The sequence below is a fragment of the Eubalaena glacialis genome, chromosome 5 (genome assembly GCF_028564815.1).
Source record: "Eubalaena glacialis isolate mEubGla1 chromosome 5, mEubGla1.1.hap2.+ XY, whole genome shotgun sequence".
NCBI lineage: Eukaryota > Metazoa > Chordata > Mammalia > Artiodactyla > Balaenidae > Eubalaena > Eubalaena glacialis.
In genome coordinates, this window is record NC_083720.1 from 75800543 (window position 1) to 75818846 (window position 18304).

Sequence of the window (18304 nt, forward strand, 5' to 3'; positions counted from 1 at the left end):
AATTGAGATATTTGTAGTGAGGTGGATGGACCTAGAGTCTGTCATACAGAGTGAAGTACGTCAGAAAGAGAAAAACAAATACCGTATGCTAACACATATATATGGAATCTAAGAAAAAAAAAAAGCTCATGAAGAACCTAGGGGTAAGATGGGAATAAAGACACAGACCTACTAGAGAATGGACTTGAGGTCATAGGGTGGGGAAAGGGTAAGCTGTGACAAAGTGAGAGAGTGGCATGGACATATATACACTACCAAACATAAAATAGAGAGCTAGTGGGAAGCAGCCGCATAGCACAGGGAGATCAGCTCGGTGCTTTGTGACCACCTAGAGGGGTGGGATAGGGAGGGTGGGAGGGAGGGAGATGCAAGAGGGAAGAGATAAGGGGACATATGTATATGTATAACTGATTCACTTTGTTATAAAGCAGAAACTAACACACCATTGTAAAGCAATTATACTCCAATAAAGATGTTAAAAAAAAATAAAGATATCCTCTAAAGATACAGGATTATTGTTTACATAAAGATTTCTTCTACTTACTCTTCAATGTCACGGTCATCATCGGCAGCATCATCGTCGCTAGCATTTATTGAGAACTTACTGTCCACCAGGTCCTGGGCTAATGACCTCACCTGTGTTAGTTCATATAATTCTTGGCATAATACTGTCATTCTCATTCCCATTTTGTAGATGAAGAAAATGAAGATTAGAGCGATTAAGTCACTCCTGCAAAGCGACCCAGCTAGTTAAAAATGTAGAAATTGCCTTTCTGGAAGGATGCTCTTCTGAGCCTTGCTTTTCCCAACAGTCAGCTTAAGCACTTCTGTGGACTGACAGCTCCAGTGATGGCCAAAGAGTTGCTTAAACAAACTCTTAGGTCTGGGAATAGAATTCTAAACAGAAACATGGCTCATTGTTTAGTTAAGTGGTCTTTCCCTGGAGTTATGAATTGGTGCTACCTTTATGTAACTTGTACATAGGACACACCTAGCCCAGAGTCTTCTCTTCTCTTTAATCCAAGGGGGTGCTGCTGACTGCTGTCACCCAGCTCTCCACTATGATTCTGACTTATCCACAAGGAAGTGCCCTGTAAATCTCTTGGCCTCTGTGTGCGCTTCAGTTATGGCCTTATCACAAATTTGTCTTTTTGACTTTAGAAGCCTAACAGTTACAGGCTTCTTTTAATCAATAATCCAGGGGATGAACGATTCTAAGTTCCAGCCTGGAAACTTCTGCTTGATGAGAAGAAATCAGCATGTGTATTTTCAGTCCTCAGGTCCTACTGCAACTTTTTTTTTTTTTTTTTTGGCCTCATCTTTACTTCCAACTGTTAGCATGTAGCTCTCCTGTGCAGTTACCCAGGGCAGCTGGCCGCTGGTCAAATGAAAGTAAAACCTTTTATTAGGAGACAGAGAGATGCCTCCCAGCAAAGTCCAAGTTGTCCATTTTTGTAAATATATGACTTGCAACATCAGGGCAGCTGCTTGCCCTTGGGACGTTTGCATTTGGTTTGGTGGAGCTTGGGGGTACTTTGCTCTGGGTCCACATACGCCTTTAAACTTGAGGCTGGTCAGCTTTTCATTCTCAACAGAAACTAAAGACTTATTTACTGGATTTATGGCAATAAAAAAAAGAAGACTGGAAAGGGGCCGGGCATTTAGTTTAGATGTCATTTCATTTTTCTTCCCCAGTGGTTTACAACTAAACACAGTGTCCAGATATGTTTATAGAATCTGGTCTTGGAGTTCTTTGATGAGAAGAGGCAATTTATAACAGTCAAATGGGCCTTTCAACCTTATCGCATGAAATGAAAACCAAAATATTGGAAAGGAGCTGATGTAATGAAGGCTTTCATGTTCCTCATCTGCTTCACAGCTTTTCACCACCAGGGGATAAAGACAGTAGATTTGGGAACTGTCAGACACTTTGGGGGTTTCCATTAAGAAAGGTAAGTAAGGTAGATGGATTTTATTTCTCCTTCCTCTCCTTTGAGCAACTAGATCAGTACTGATTGAACTGGTTCCAAGATTTGAGTCCATTCTGGGATAAATAATAAACACACAAACCTCCAAAAAACTTTTTTTGCATGGTCATGTAACCAAGACAGCTGACTATTGGAAACAGAGAGAAGTCACAGATGAAAAACAGGACGTATTAATTTAGCTTTACAAATATGCCCTTTCCAAAGCCAGAATTACTCACTCCCTGGCAGCTCACAGCATGGGGACCTGGGTCTACTCAAACTCCATGGCTTTAGAATGTCCTTTCCATGTGGTGTGGGATGTTCCAGATGAATGACAGGCTCCAACTCAGCAGAAACCTCTAGATGAAATTTAAATCCTCATGTATTTTAATCATCATGGGAAAGCAAACGCAACTTTGCCATGCAAGGAAAAATTGCCCATTTTTAGAGTGTCCCACAAAAGTAACATGCCCAGTTATATGCAGAGAAAATGTCCTCATTTTGGGTGCATTTTGAAGGAGGGATATTAAATCTGAGCTATGTAAAATGCTAGAGGAGCTATTTCAGTATTATTTTAATTTTATTTTTTATTGAAGTATAGTTGTTTTAGTTTCAGGTGATAGTTTTACAGCAAAGTGATTCAGTTATACATATATATATATATACATATTCATATATATATATATACTTTTTCAAATTCTTTTCCCATATAGGTTATTACAAAATATTAAGTATAGTTCCTGTGCTATACAATAGGCCCTTGTTGTTTATTTTATATATAGTAGTGTGTATATGTTACTCCCAAATTCCTAATTTATCGCTCCCCCCCATATTTCAGTATTCTGTGATCAAGAAATCAGAAACTGAGCAAGCTTTCTCTCAGGCTTATTTTTACTCTTATAAGATGCTTAGGGTGAACATGGATTTATCAAAATAGGAGGTAGAAAATGGTTTCCTTAAACCATTATGGATTGCTTTTCTTTTCCTCGTCTAAGCACATAACTGATAGTTTGCCCACCCGTGCCCACAAATGGGAGAGGCAGTGAGGAGTCCGAAGCTCCACCCAGAGGCTTTAAATCCCATCTCCCATGCCAACAACTCCCATATTTGTATCTCTGGCTCAGACCTCTTTTCTGAGTTTCCGACCGTGTTCTCAGAGTCTCACTACCATCTCCAACTCCACCCATCCGAAACCAACTCTTCATCTCTTCTTGTTTCCATGCCAGCCAATGGTCCTTTCAAACACCAGCCAGGAGACAACTCAGTAATCCAGGTGAGAGCTGAAGGTGGGTCGGCAATTGTAGTGGAAATAGAAGCAATGCTGCAGCCTCTCCCTCCAGTCGCACAGCCAATCCATGAGTCCGTTCTGACAATTCCACCTCCAAAACTGATATCAACTGCAACCACTGCTTCTATTTCTACTACCACACCTGCCGACCCACCTTCAGCTCTCACCTGGATTACTAAGCTGTCTACCAAATCTGTACTCCACGTTCCAGCCAGAGCAGACTTTTTCAAAAGTAATTCAGATGATGCCATTAGCCTATCTAAAAGCCTCAAGGCTTTCTAGTGCAATAAGGAGGAAATATAAAATCCCCGACTTGGCCTGCTAGCCTTGGCATAATTTGATCCCCGCTCACCTCTCCAGTGTTACCTCGGTGACACTAGCTTGGCTTCAGTTTCTTGAACACTCCCAGCTTTTCTCCATCTCACAGCTTTGCTATTCCTGGGCTGGCTTGTACTGATCTCCACCCCCCATCCTTAGCTCCCCTGCCAAAAGCATACAAACTCACTCTCTTCCTGCCTCTTTCTCATCTTTCAGGTCTCAGCTCAAATGTCATTTCCTAGAGACATATTCCCCCCACACCCATTTCCTTTGTAGTACTTGACGTGATCTGTAAGTATATTATTTATTTGCCTATTTGCTTAATATAGAACTTATATAATTTACCCTCCCACACCCACCCTTCCACCTACAGCTAGGTTTCCTTCCATGAAAGCAGGAACTGTGTCTGTTTTGTTCGCAGCTACGTGTCCAGGGCCTGGTACCTACCAGGTTCCTGGTTTTTTTTTAAGTTGAATGAAGGAATGAGTAATTGAAAAAAAATTGTTTTTCTCTCAATTCAGATCACTTAAGGAAGAGTTTCTTAAATAGTTGTCGAGAGGTACTTACTTGTCCTTATTCATAGGCAGATATAGTTTTCCCTGTGTAGATGTAGAGAATTAGCAAATAACTGTGGTCTTAGAGAATCTAGCCAAGGTCTCCCTTCCAAGGAACCACTTGCTATTGCTTCTGGGAGTGCCACCCCGCAGCCCAGGGAAACGTGGGGGGAGGAAAGGGGGACGGACTGGTATGGACCCAGGACTGATGTATTTCTGACTTTCCGTGTTGGATTTTGTAATTCGTTCCCCATGAAAACAGTAAGGCAGAGCAGAGACTGTACTGCTATAAAAACTTTGGGGGACCAGCTTTGGGAAACCAAACACCATTTAGATTTAGAACATCAGTTTATAGGGGAAAATGTGTTCCAAATTCTAACAGCCAACATACCAAAAAACCCCCCAAAATGAAAAGCCAGACCTCTCAGAACAAAAATTCTTTCTAAGCGGGAGCGGCCCGTTTTGTGTTTCATATGAATCGTCAAAAATATGGTGACTCATCACCAGCTACGTCCTCCCTGACTGCTCTTCTTAATTTGGTTCCTAGTGAGCATGTGTTGGATGGCATTGGGGAGGCCCATGAGATAATTTACTCACACAGGCGTTGTGTTTATTTGGGTTGAGGCACAGCCCGGAAACATTTATTTTCCTGTCCATATTTCTGAAGGAACTTCCTGCTCATTCCCCAGGAAGGAGCAATCTGGGACCTCACTTCCAGCCACCTCCCTGGCCCCCATCTTGCTGCTCCCAAGAGGAGAACTAATGACCAATCTGATTGGTGAAACAGGGTGAGCAGGTCCTTCCCTGGGCCCCCTACGCAAGGTACCGGGCTGCTGCACTGAAAAGCAAGGGCCTCTTTCCCTTTGCCTCTTGGCTTTTGTCTGGTGAGTCTCGGATGAAGGGAGGGCGTGCCTGTGTGGCCCTTGTCTCCCCGTTATAGGCAGGCCATGTGGGGACGCCAGGCCTGAGGACACCAGCCTCTGCTTTCTTGCTTCAATTTTCTTCCCTCTCACTGGTTAGAGGAGTCAGACTCTCGTGGGTCTTATAGTTCAGGAAAGGTGGCAGGAAGCTCTGCATTGGTCTCCGTCCAGCTCCTCAGAACGCAGATGCTGTATTAAGAGTCCCCCTTGCTCTAGATTTCTGTCCTCAACCAGAAGGAGACATCCGCTTCCCCCCAACGTCGGTAATTTGTGTTTGTATTTTAACTTGTTTCTTTCATAAACATCTTTTCTATACCTATGTATAAAATGCACACGAAAATAAATCTCACACTGGAGTTAGAAAGTGTGTAAATCAGGTGTTTGCCTTGTCTCCAATACCAGAGGTAAAATGAAGTCTTTCTGTAGCCTAGATTTTTCAACAAAACCCAGGAAAACTCCCTGAGGAATTTTATATTAAGCGGCTTTGGGGACTTCCCCGGTGGCGCAGTGGTTGAGAATCCGCCTGCCAATGCAGGGGACATGGATTCGAGCCCTGGTCCGGGAAGATCCCACATGCCGCGGAGCAACTAAGCCCGTGCGCCACAACTACTGAGCCTGTGCTCTAGAGCCCACAAGCCACAACTACTGAAGCCTGCGTGCCACAACTACTGAAGCCCGAGCGCCTAGAGCCCTTGCTCTGCAACAAGAGAAGCCATCGCAGTGAGAAGCCCGTGCACCGCAAAAAAGAGTAGTCCCGCTCCCAGCAACTAGAGAAAGCCCGTGCGCAGCAACGAAGACCCAACACAGCCAAAAAAGAGGGGAAAAAAAAAAAAGCGGCTTTGCCCTTGAGTCAACCCAAACAAATGCACACAGCCATGCGTCCCATCTCCATACCTAGGATTTCTGTTCTACACTTTCGTCATCCATGTAATAATAGGTTTACAATGCTTTGCTCACAAATCAGTATCATGTCATTGAAGGGAAAAGGCCTAGAAGGATGTAGGGGATTGCTCAAAACCACAGTGAGTGGTGCTGGGCACACAAATCAGATATCCAGCTCTCAAACCTGCATGCCAGGAACCCCAAATTAATTCTCAAGGGCTGCAGTTTCTCCTAACAGGTTCCTGGGAAAACTGTTTGCAATCTCTGGGGAAAGGCTGTCTTTTTCATATTTATACAAATTAGGTGCCCCAGATTACTGTCTTGAAGGGGATTTGGGGGCAGAGGTTGGGCAATAAAGAAAAATAAAACGAGTTGTTACACCAAGAAAAATCCAGTTTTCTTTGCAATGTCTGTAAGTTTTTAATCAGAGTAGGAAGAACACATAGATTTGAACTCTTCCACTAAGTCACAAATATTAGAAATTCTGAGCAGTCCGCTTATGAGCTCCATGAAAGATGTCTTTACATATATATTTCTTTAAGCTTTAAATTTTTTTAATTTTTAATTTTTTTATTGAAGTATAGTTGATTTACAGTGTTCTGTTAGTTTCTTATTAGATGCTTTTTTTTTTTTTTTAAAGTTAAGGATATTTCCCTTTGAGGTGAAACTGCCTCTTTCAGGACTGTGTGAAATGCCATGAGACTAAATATTGTACATTCTGGGACAGTCATAGAGAAGAGGACCAAACTGTAATCTATTAGGCAAAGACTATAGTCTCCTCTAGAATTTTGTTTCCAGCCCTGAGGATACTGTAAATACTTAATAAATAATAAATAAATATCACAATAATAACTATTATGAATGAAGATAATAATGTAAGGGGAACTCAGATTTCTTACAACCCAGAAAGAAATTTGTGGAGTTATCTCAGACTTTAGGAAAAAAAATCCCAAGATTCTATGACACTTATCTCTATTTTCAGGGGACAAAAGGCTTTAGATTCCTTATTTTGAAAAGGCCTGATCAACTGCACTGATGAAGTGATTGGGTCGGTTGATTTTTAAAACCACATTGCAATGAAAAAGCGATTGGAAAACATATAAACGCATTTTGTCTTCAAATGTGACGTTCTCTAAACTGGTTCAGACAGCTGGACCCCATTTTGTGTTTGTTTTTTCAAACAGATCCTTAGTGTTCTAAACTCGATCCAGCTGTATGTACTAATTGCATTTCAGTGACTAGGTTGGATGTTGTCTTTTCGGGAAAACCTCATTTAAAAAGAAAACGGATGCTTAAATCTCATTGTTGTTGCCTTATTACTGTAGTCTCGATGCTATCCTTGGTCAGAGAGGCTTCATCTCGGTATACCAAGCCTGTGCTGATGTTCTGGGGGCATGTGGCACAGTTATTAGAACTGAAATGTCTAGAGCAATCGTGCCAGAGGGCCGCTGAAGACTCTTAAATGGATTTGTACCTCTTTCCCCAGCCCAGTTACTCATATTCATGTGTACATACAAATGCTTTGAATATCAAGAGAAATTATTTTTGTTTAAAAAATTATAGAAGTAAAACATTCTTAGGGAAAAAACTCAAACAAGTCTGAAGAAAAAAGGGCCTCAACTAAAAAATATGTCTTTCTGCCTCTTAGTGCCCGACATCAACAACACACACAAACACACACTCACTTATTCCCAGCCTCTAGGGATAATCATTAGATAGATAGATAGATAGATAGACAATATTTATCTTTGTGTATGTATATGTGTATATTTATGTGTGTACACACACACACACCCTTATTCCCAGTCTCTAGGGATAATCATTAGATAGATAGATAGATAGAGAGACAATATTTATCTCTGTGTTGTATATGTGTATATTTATGTGTGTGTACACACACACACACACACACACAGAGGTCATAAATTATTTGCATCTCTTATTATCTAACGCTGTGTAACAAATCACTCTAATATTTTGTGGCTTAAAAGAACACTAACCATTTACTATCTCTCAGCTTCTATGGACCAGGAATTAGGGAGAGGCTTGACCAAGTGATTCCAGGTTCCGGGGGGGTTGGGGGTTCTCATGAGGTTGTAGTCACGTGTTGGCTGGGCCTGCAGTTGTTTGAAGATCTGACTGGGGCTGGAAGATTCGCTTCCACCGTGGCTCACTCCCACAGCTGACATATTGGTGCCGGCTGTTGGCAGGAGGCCTCATTTCCTCTTCATGTGGGCCTCTTCACAGGCTGCTTGAATTTCCTCATGAAATAGCATCTGACTTCCCCCATAGGGAGAGGTCCAAGAGAGCAAGGTGGAAGGTGCAAGGTGTGGTATGATCTAGCCTCAGAAGTTCTATCATCACACAGCTGGTCCAGGTTCAATAAGGGAGGGACTATACAGAGGCATGGATCTCAGGAAGTGAGGATGACCGGGGGGCATCCTGGATGACAGCTTTGAGACAGCAACTCCCATTAAGAGGTGAAGTCTATTTCTCCACTCCTTTATTCTGGTCTAGCTTTGCAACTTGCTTTGACCAATAGAAACTGGGGGAAATAACATTGTCAGGGTCCTGAGGCAAGCTACCAGATTTCCTTTTTCTGCTCTCACCCTCTTGGAGTGCTGCTGCTATGTGAACAGCCCGGACTAGCCTCCTTGGGGATGAGAGAACAGGAAGAGAGAGGGGCCAGGTGGAGGGACCTGTCCCCGTCACCTCTGCTTAGGCCTCAGATATATGAGTGAGCACAGCCAACACCACATACGGCAGAGACAAGCTGTCCTAGCTGAGCCCAACTCAAATTGCCAAATCACAGAATCATGAATAAATATTGTTGCTATAAGGCACTAAAGCTTTTGGGATGGTTTGTTAAACAGCAGTAGAAAACTGATACAATATGATAAGCAACAGTCCGTATTTTGTTGTTTTTAAACTCAACAATATACGGTAGGCATCCTTTCATGTCAGTACATAAAGATCTCCCTCATGTTTTAAAAAATGTTCCAATATAGAAATTTCATAATATGGAAATGCCACAGTTATTTAACATATTTACTATTAATGGACATTTAGGCTGTTAAAAATTTTTTGCTAAGGCAAGCAATGCTTTATGAACTTTATTTCTTGCTTACATTCACAGAAGTGGAATTGCTGGGTCAAGAGAATTATGTATTTAAATATTTCACGTGTCAAATTGCACTTCAGAATGCCAATTTCCATCCCACTTAACAGTGTATCAAATTTTAAAGGAAAATCCTAATAGCTACTTTCCGCCTCTTCCTGAATTTGCCCTAGTTTGAAGCCAGGAGGTTGGGAAACAGAGCTGAGATGAGGTATAGGACTGTGTGAAACTAGTACTTGCTTTAAGCTGTAGTGAGAACAGACCAAGGAGTCAGACGCAGGAGCAACGTGAGAGGGGAGTAGACGGAATCTTGGAGGAGGTTGGCACCTCCCATAGGACCCAAAGACACTTTTTCTATCTCTGAGAGCTTTTTTGGAAATAAGTTTAATAGACAAGGCTGCCAACTAAAAGCTTTTAAAAGTATATGACAATATTAAGCATTAAGTCTGAAGAATTAAAGACAGCCATCGTGGTTAGGGTCCTATAAAAATTTAACATTACAGCAGCTTAAATCCGACATGTCTGTCAAATTTTCAGCCAGAGTATTTGGATGAACCCCAGGCCCCAGGAGACCCTCTGTGATTCTAGCAAATAGCCATGATGCCTAACAGGCAGCATATGGCAGATACTATAAAGGGCTTTTTAAATTATTATTATTGGAGTAAAATTGCTTTACAATATTGTGTTAGTTTCTGCTATACAATGAAGTGAGTCAGCTATATGTATACCTATATCCCCTCCCTCTTGGACCTCCCTCCCACCCCTCACCCCCCATCCCACCCATCTAGGTTGTCACGGAGCACGGAGCTGAGCTCCCTGTGCCATACAGCAGGTTCCCACTAGCTAGCTATTTTACACATGGTAGTGTATTTATGTCAAACCTAATCTCCCAATTCGTCCCACCCTCCCCTTCCCACCCCCACCCTCCCCTTGCCACCCCCACCCCCGTGTCCACATGTCCGTTCTCTATGTCTATGTCTCTATTCCTGACCTACAAATTGGTTCATCTGTACCATTTTTCTAGATTCTACATATATGCGTTAAGATACGATATTTGTTTTTCTCAAAGGGCTTTACATGTATCATTGAATTTACTTCACACAGCAGAGGAAGAAACTAAGGCACTGAGTAACTAAGTATCAATAACTTGCTCAAGTTTATAGTGGTATTAAGTGGAAGAACCGGCATTCTCCCAGAGGTTCTGATCACATCAACTTCGGCATGGTCAACCTGTTGGCTGCCATCCTTCCTTCCTGGAAGAGGCTGGAGATGTGTTCCCTTCCTGCCTCCCTTGAAGCTAGAATGTGTGATCCAGTATTGACCAATGGGACCTTAGGAGATGTCAGCTGAGGGAACTTCTGGGGAAGACTTTCCCTCCTAATAAAAGAAGATGCCTGGAAAGAAATCTCTGTCTCTCTCTCTTTTTCATTGTCTCTCTCTTCCAGATATTGTGGGGTATAAATGTGTTGCCTAGAATGTGGCAGCCTTTTTGCACCTATGCTGCCGACCTTGAAGATGTCAGGGTGGAGAGAGGAAAACAGCTTCCATCCTTAATGATGCTGCTGATCTGCTGATCCAACCCTGTCCTTGCCCGTCTACCTCTCAAATTTTTGTTTTGTGAGATTACTAAATTCCTTTCTGTTTAAAACCACTCTCAATGGAGGTATTCTGTTACTTGCAGCTGAAAGCAACTGAACTAAAACATTACTCTGTTATGCTGCCTCCCAGAAAATTTAATAATTGTAACCCAGGTATTTTAAAATTGTATTTTAAACAGAACTAAGAAATCTTGAAAGAAGAATCCAGAGCACAGCTTCCATAAATAATCATGGAACTCCTGCTTGATTCTACTCTTTTTGCTACAAACACAGGAAAGGTTATTAATGACAAGTTTCAACATTTTAAAATGACTCATTAGCGACAAGTACAAAGGGAAAAAGCTAATTCATTTTTTAAGTGATGGAAAATCCTGGTTTTAAAAAGTGCTCTCTGATGTAACTGGCTGTGCAGAGGCCAAGTACTTATTGTTGAAATAAGAGGGAATCAGAAATATTAATTGGAAGTGTCCCCACTATGGACCAGGAAACTTATATTCTGCCCTGCCCTTTTACCATGACCAGTTTTCAAATTTTTATATAATTATTCATCAAGAAATGGTCATCTATATTTGGAAAGTTTAAAAATTCAAAATAGCTCCAATTTCTGCTAGTCTCCACTAGAAAACAGGATCCTTATTCTCTGATGTTCTGAGAAAGGATATTATTTAAGGGAATGAAATCTTGAAAGCAGTTTTGATGGCAAACAAAAAAATGTTTGCTTCAGATTGTACTGCCCTCAATGGTAATCTCACTGCAGGTAAATTAGTAGGGGATTAGCATGGCAAACTTCACACCATCCGGTGAACCGCCAATAATGGCTGAGGTGACTGCTGGGAGGGGGGTAGTTTAGGATGGATAGTGGTGGAGGGAGAGGCTGAGTAACTGTTGCTGCCCTGAGACCACTGCAGCCAAAGGAGCAGTGGTTTGTCCTGCTAACCTCCCTCTTCTCAGTTTTCCCTCAGGAAGAGAGGCCAGTGGGAAACGTGGAGGAGCTGCTTCCTGAACCGGTGTGGAGAAGCGGAGCTTTGTGGTGTAAGGGGTGGATTGTGGTGGCATGGAGGTGCACGTTGTGGTTGCATTGTGTTCCCCTCTCCACCATTCAAGTGTTGAAGTCCTAATCCTCAGTATCTCAGAATGTGACCATACTTAGAGACAGCTTCTTTGCAGAGGTAACTGAGTTAAAATGAAGTCATCATCCAATATGGGCCCTAATCCAGTGACTAGAGTCCTCATTAAAAGGGGAACTGTGGTCACAGAAACACACAGAGAAAGACAATGTGGGGACACAGGGAGAAGATGCCATTACAAGCCGAGGAAAGAGGGCTGCCACACATCCTTCCCTCGTGGCCCTCAGAAGAAACCAACTCTGCTGACACCTTGATCTCTGACTTCTAGCCTCCAGAACTAGGAGGAAATAAATTTCAGTTGTACCAGCCCCCCAGCCTGTGGTATTTGTTATAGCAGCCCTAGCAGACCCATACATTGCACTGTTCAGATCTCCCTCAAAAGAACCTGCCATGGGGAGCGCTGTGTACCGACAACCCCCTGCTCCCACCATCAGATCCACGGCAGCATTCACACCAAGGCCACGCTGCCCGGGCCACTCCCTGCCAATGACTGAACAGTGGGGGGCACTGGAACTGGGCTTTCCTGCCCAACATGGGATCCTCTAATGGGCTGCCATTGCTCAAGCCTCCTCATCAGCCTGGCAGAGACTTGCTCTGAAGCTCACTGTAGGCTGAAGCTCTTCCTACTCAAACCTCCTTCCATGTAGCTCTTCTTTCACAGGTTTTACACTTTAATTGTGCTGTCTAAGGGTCTCTCCACCTTCTTCAGCAACTTCCTACTTTATTCTTCATAGACTATATATATATATCATATAGACATACATAGGTATATATCATAGAGATATATTCTTCCTATCTATCTATCTATCTATCTAATTTTCAACCATCCAAGTCTTTTTACTGTTAAATAAGTTTAAAAGCTTCCCAGCTAGTGTATATGGAACATCATAATTCATCAAAAGCCAAATACAAACGGAAGTTGACAAAGAGTTGAGAAAACATCTCAGAGTATCATTTTCTGAGCTTAATGACTTCACGAATTTCCTTTAAATAAGAAAATCAACAGCTTGACCAAGGGAATGGTAACACACATTGGCATATTATTGGTAGAAGTTAGTGTTAAGTACTTGGAGGCAGGAGAATGGGCCAGCTAAACCTTACAGGGTGGGACATTTCTGTTTCTATTTACCATATTGATAAAGAGCAAACACAGCATCTCAGTGAATTTGACCCCTAAATAAGACAAAGAGTTATCTCTTAAATGCAAGGAAGGACTTATCAAGCAAATCAAAGAACTCGAATCTCTGCCTCTACAGCATTGAAGGAGGGGAAGTTTCCAGTTAGCCTCATATTAATTTTAGAATTGCAGAGCCCAGGACATGAAGCCAACCAAAGTCACACACACATCGTGGGTAAACAACGCCACGCCAGCTGCTTTGGACCAGGCCAAACATATGGAGGGTGAAAACAAACAAGATTTCCTCCCAAACATTTGTTTATTATTCTTTACAATCTTTGTTCTTAGAGAAGAAAAATGAGATTGGTTAGAATTTTGGATCCATGTGTTTGTTTGCTTGCTTATTTATTTTTAAGTCTCTTTATTAGTTTTCTCCCATTAAAAATTAAAAGCATCCCCATGAAAGAAAAAAATCTCAACAACCAGGGTTTCCCTGGTGGCGCAGTGGTTAAGAATCCACCTGCCAATGCAGGGGACACGGGTTCGAGCCCTGGTCTGGGAAGACCCCACATGCCGCAGAGCAACTAAGCCCATGTGCCACAACTACTGAGCCTGTGTTCTAGAGCCTGCTAGCCATAACTACTGAGCCCGTGGACCACAACTACTGAAGCCTGCGTGCCTAGAGCCCGTGCCCTGCAACAAGAGAAGCCACCGCAATGAGAAGCCCGCGCACCGCAATGAGTGGCCCTGCTCACCACAACTAGAGAAAGCCCCTGCGCAGCAACAAAGACCCAACTCAGCCAAAAAAAAAAAAAAAAAAACTCAACAACCCAGAGGTAGATAAGGGAACAAATGAAAGTCCCTCAGTGTCTCCTTCCCCAGCCCCCATTCTCCTTCTGCCCCGTGGCCGTCCCATCCCTCTTGTAGAGGGATAGTCCCACTCTGAGTCCCACCGTTAGTCATTGAGTGTGCCTCCTTCTAAACTTTTTCCTGTGCACACGAAAAGAAAGTAGATTCTTTTAAGAGGAAAATTCATTGCCCATTTTTTTGAGGTAACCAATACTTTTTGTTACCACTCTCGAACATCTCAGAAAGATGAAAACAGGAGAAGGTCCAAGCTCAGGAACTTCCTGTCTGTGTCTGTGTGCCTCCAGAGACTCCTATACCTAATTTAATTAACATAAATTTACATAGTCACATGTGGCTGGCGGCTACTTGTGGGACAACACAGACCTAAGAAAGTGATCTTTCTCCAACGAAGACCCAATTCATCAAAAATGGAAGGAATCTGATCCAGGTCCCCCAGCTCCCTCTACCTGGTCTCTTTTTCAAGTGATCCAGCCCTGATCCATTACATAATTTGGACTCTGAAAACTACAACCTTTAGATATAGGTGATGAATTTTTAAAAAAGCCACACTCATTGGAAGTCAAAGTAGAGAGGGAGGATGGGGTTGGTCCCCAGTGCTGTTTTCCTCTTGAGATAAAGTAAAATATGAACTGTCTGTAACCACACATTGGGAAATTGATGAAGTCTATTTCTGTGCCTTTATTAGGACAACCACATAAATAAATCCTGTTAGATGTTCACATGTTTACTGCTAAGAGGTCTGCAAAGAAGGAAATCCCCAGCCTGCCTTCGTTCTCCAGGCCAAATTGAATTGGCCTCACTCTAAAATACTCAGGGGCATTTTGATTCTTACCTGTTTTGATTCTTGTCTACTTCCTGGTCCTCCCTGTGGAGTAGTCATCATCTTTCTTCTTGGATTCCGATTTGGGAAAACCTCACTCATTTTCCCTATTTGTTTTGTGAGCTTCTTATACTAGATCCCGGCTAATCACAATTAGCTGTAAACTGCTCAGTGAGCAAATAGTGGGAAAGTTTGAAGGTGATGCTGCGTGGGGACATAAAATATCAGACAGCCTGTTCTTGGAACCAGAAAGGGTATGATGTGTGACTGGTGTAACCTAGACACACTCTCAAATTCAAAACCGGGTTTCTATCTTATTTTCTTCTATTTCTTCTCAAATTGTTTTTGTGGCCAGAGGATATTACTTTACACACAAAGTCATTTTGAAACTTCCAAGCATCCCTGAGGCAGCAATCACATTTGAAGCTAGTGGATACATGTGGCGGTTTCTGTTTCCCAAATAACAATGAAAAATGAAAAAAATACCTCATTTTTTCTGATTAAAAAATAATTCTGGCTTATTATTTTTAAAAGTACAGCAAGTAGAAAGAAGAAATTAAAAAGCACCAAACCCTTCCACTCTAATCACAGCTAGTAGTATTTTTTATGAATATTATTTTAGACATTTTTTTCTGTATGTACACACAAATATATAACTCCTTTCTTAGGCTTGCAACGTCTGGAAGGTTATGAAGGCAGAACTCAGTTCCATAAAGAGAGCAATCATATGGGTCGAGAAGATGGTTCAAAATGTTGCCTTTCCCCTGGAATCGCATTTCAGGCAAATAGAGCCATCTCAGGTGGGAACCTGGCCCGAGCATCTTCTCTGGTCTACTTCCCTCTTCTCCCCATCCCCACACAATTCCCACAGTCTTTTCTAGCCCCTGCTTGTTTCCAGAGGGCTCAGATCCACTCTGGAGGGTTAGGGTCTTATCCTGCCTCAACCTGAAAGAGCTCTTCTTCCTGTGTAGGGAAGGGCATGAGCCTTAGAGCTGCAAGGAGAGATCAGCTTTGAGGGCCAGCACTCACCATCAAGTTCATCTTGACGGCCAAACCTCTGTCCACCTAAGTGCTTCTGTCTCACGCTCTTGCACCATTCTGCGCTGGAAAGCTGTACAAAGAAGAGGGGGATGTGACTTATTCTAGCACTTAAGGATAAGAAGACACATCAATAAAACCTGAATTCCATTGCAATCTTTTGGCAGTCAGGCCAGACTCCCGTCCAGGAATTCCCCTTTTAAGCCTGGATGTTTTCATCTATAAAATGGGGATAGTGATATTCACTTCACAGGGCTGTTTGGAAGGTAGAATGTGATACATGTAGCAATTTACATAAGGCCAAGAGTAAGGCAGACCCCTAGATTCCTGGCTCACTGTTCTCCAAGAGTCCCTACAAAGTATCAGCACCTGGTGGATCTAGGATCTGGTCCTTAGCTTTGCATGTCCAGAATTTGTATTATTAGTTCATCTAGATAGGGCCATGGGGTAGGACAAGCTATTGTGCATAATTTAATTACTTTATGGGGTTTTTTTTTTTTTTAGTTGAATTCTCACAGAGTAATCTTACTAAGTTCTTTGGGAGATGATGCAATTTACATAACATACTGAAAACATGAAGCTTGGCTTAGAAAAGGTGCCATAATGTTCCACACACTTTCTTTCATCTTCCCAGTCAAAGGATAAATCCTAATGAGAATAGGAAATGGGAAAACTCAGCAGGTTATTTTTCTAAACAGCCTCATGACCCTGGGGCAAGTTGTTTATTCTTTGGACCTCAGTTTCCTCATTTGGAAAATGAGCAGCTATCTCTAAGGTGCTTTCCAGACCTCAGACTCTTTTATGTCTATATTCGACAGGATCTAGAACAGCATTGGAGCAAAGATAGTTCTCAATAAATACTTGTTGATTGAAATGGGGCCAAGGTAACAAGATGCACTTTTAGCTGTTCCATGAGTGCCAGAACAAAGTGTTCCCCCAAAGGCATGGAAGAGTAAAAGGCTAAATGGAGGGCTTTTGGGAAACCTTAAAGCAAGAGGGGAGAGTCCTCCAAAGCAGAACTTGGCTAGATTACCACAGAAGAAATAGCAGGAAATTGCACAATTTTGGAGTAACCAGATTAAAAATGTTAACGAAAGGAGACATTCCACTTTCAAGAAGCAGGAAGCAGGAGACAAGAGGCAGTTCTTGCTCAGAGTGAAACAGTATAGAAAGTCAACTGGCTCTAAATGTCTTCTCCCCCACAAATGGTCTGTTCTTGTTGGAGAGATTTAAAAATAGGACAAAGGGTTATCACTCCCACCAGCACACACAGTGCTCTAATGTTTCCAATCTCAGTTCTCTTCCTTGACCCTGCCTTCTCCCCTAATTACCCTTACATTGCTAGTTGCATCATCCCCTTCCATATTTTATCTCCTCATACCCAAAGGGAAAGACAACTTTTGGTTTAATGTTGCTTCCATGTCTTCTATGGATGCCATAAAGAAGCCTTCAGTTCTAAGGATGTACCAGGCTTCTCCCATGTTGCACTGAGTGGAACCAACACTCTGGGGGGAACCAGAGGGGTACAAAAGGGAAATGGAGACAGAAGGGACAAATGGAGATGCTGATATGATTATACTGGACAACAGAACCTTTCCAAATGTGGCTGAGACTGCTGGTCGTCTCCTAACATCTATTCTTCCCTTCTGAATAGAAATTTAAGCCAGGCACATGGAAGTTTCACTAAAGCATCTATTTCCCAGCATGCTTTGAAGTTAGGTTTGACCATGTGATTAGGATCTGGCCAATGGGATTTGAGTGGAAGTGGTGTTTAAATTTCTCACTATGCCCTTAAAGAGAGGACTTGTGTCCTTCCCTTTTTTCCTTCTCTGCTTTCTGGATGAGATGTGGATATTGTGGTGGGAGCTAGAACAGCTATGTTGGGCCATGTTATGGATGAATTGTTTCCTCCCAAAATTCATATGTTGAAGCCCTAACTCCCAACGTGACTGTATTTGGAGACAGCCTTTAAGGAGGTAACTGAGGTTAAATGAGGTCATAAGGGTGAGGCCCTAATCCAATAGGGCTGGTTCCCTTATAAGAAGAGGAAGAGACTCCAGGGATATGCACACACACAGAAAAAAGTTCATGTGAGGACACAGAAAAAAGGCAGTTACCAGCAAGTAAGGAAGAGAGGCCTTACTAGAAACCAACCATGTTGGAACTTTGACCTTGAACTTCCAGCCTCCAGAACTGTGAGAAAATAAATTTCTGTTGTTTGTGCCCCCCAGTATGTGGTATTTTGTTATGGCAGCCCTATCAGACTAATACAGTCCATGAGATAAAAGTCATATGTTGAGGACGACAGGACAATAAGATTAGGAGGAGCCTGGGTTCATGGTGGTTGTGAAGCTGTTACACCAGCCCTGGATCACCTTCCTGATTTTCTATATGAGAAAGCACAAACTTCTGTGAAATCACTGTTGTTTGGGGGTCTTTATTAAGGCATCAAAGCTTGTACCCAAACTAATACAGTAACCCTCTTAGGTAAAGTAGGATTGGTGGTCAAAGTGAAACATTCCTATGTTGTATGTTTGTAATTCATTATAATGTTTAACTGTATGGTAATGTCAGTTAATAATTCATCCATAGTGAAGAAATCACTTCAAACATATCTTTTTTTGTCTTGCAACCTGATTAAGATCCCTAACTGGAAAAAAAAAAAAAATCCCTAACTGGATATTGAC

The 18304-nt window shown here is 42.2% G+C and overlaps 1 protein-coding gene across 2 annotated transcripts in view; it reads right to left on the bottom strand.

Annotated features, from left to right (window-relative positions):
• The window catches only part of LNX1 (ligand of numb-protein X 1), a 226975-nt gene extending 211319 nt beyond the window's left edge, over positions 1 to 15656 (bottom strand). Inside the window, exon 1 of one of the 2 annotated variants that reach the window (XM_061192269.1) lies at positions 15609 to 15656. The gene's annotated coding sequence lies outside the window, so the exon portion shown is untranslated. Of the gene's footprint in view, positions 1 to 3607; positions 3672 to 15608 lie in introns of those variants that run through there. The other variant, XM_061192270.1, reaches the window with a different exon arrangement.
• Positions 15657 to 18304: the final 2648 nt, after the last annotated feature.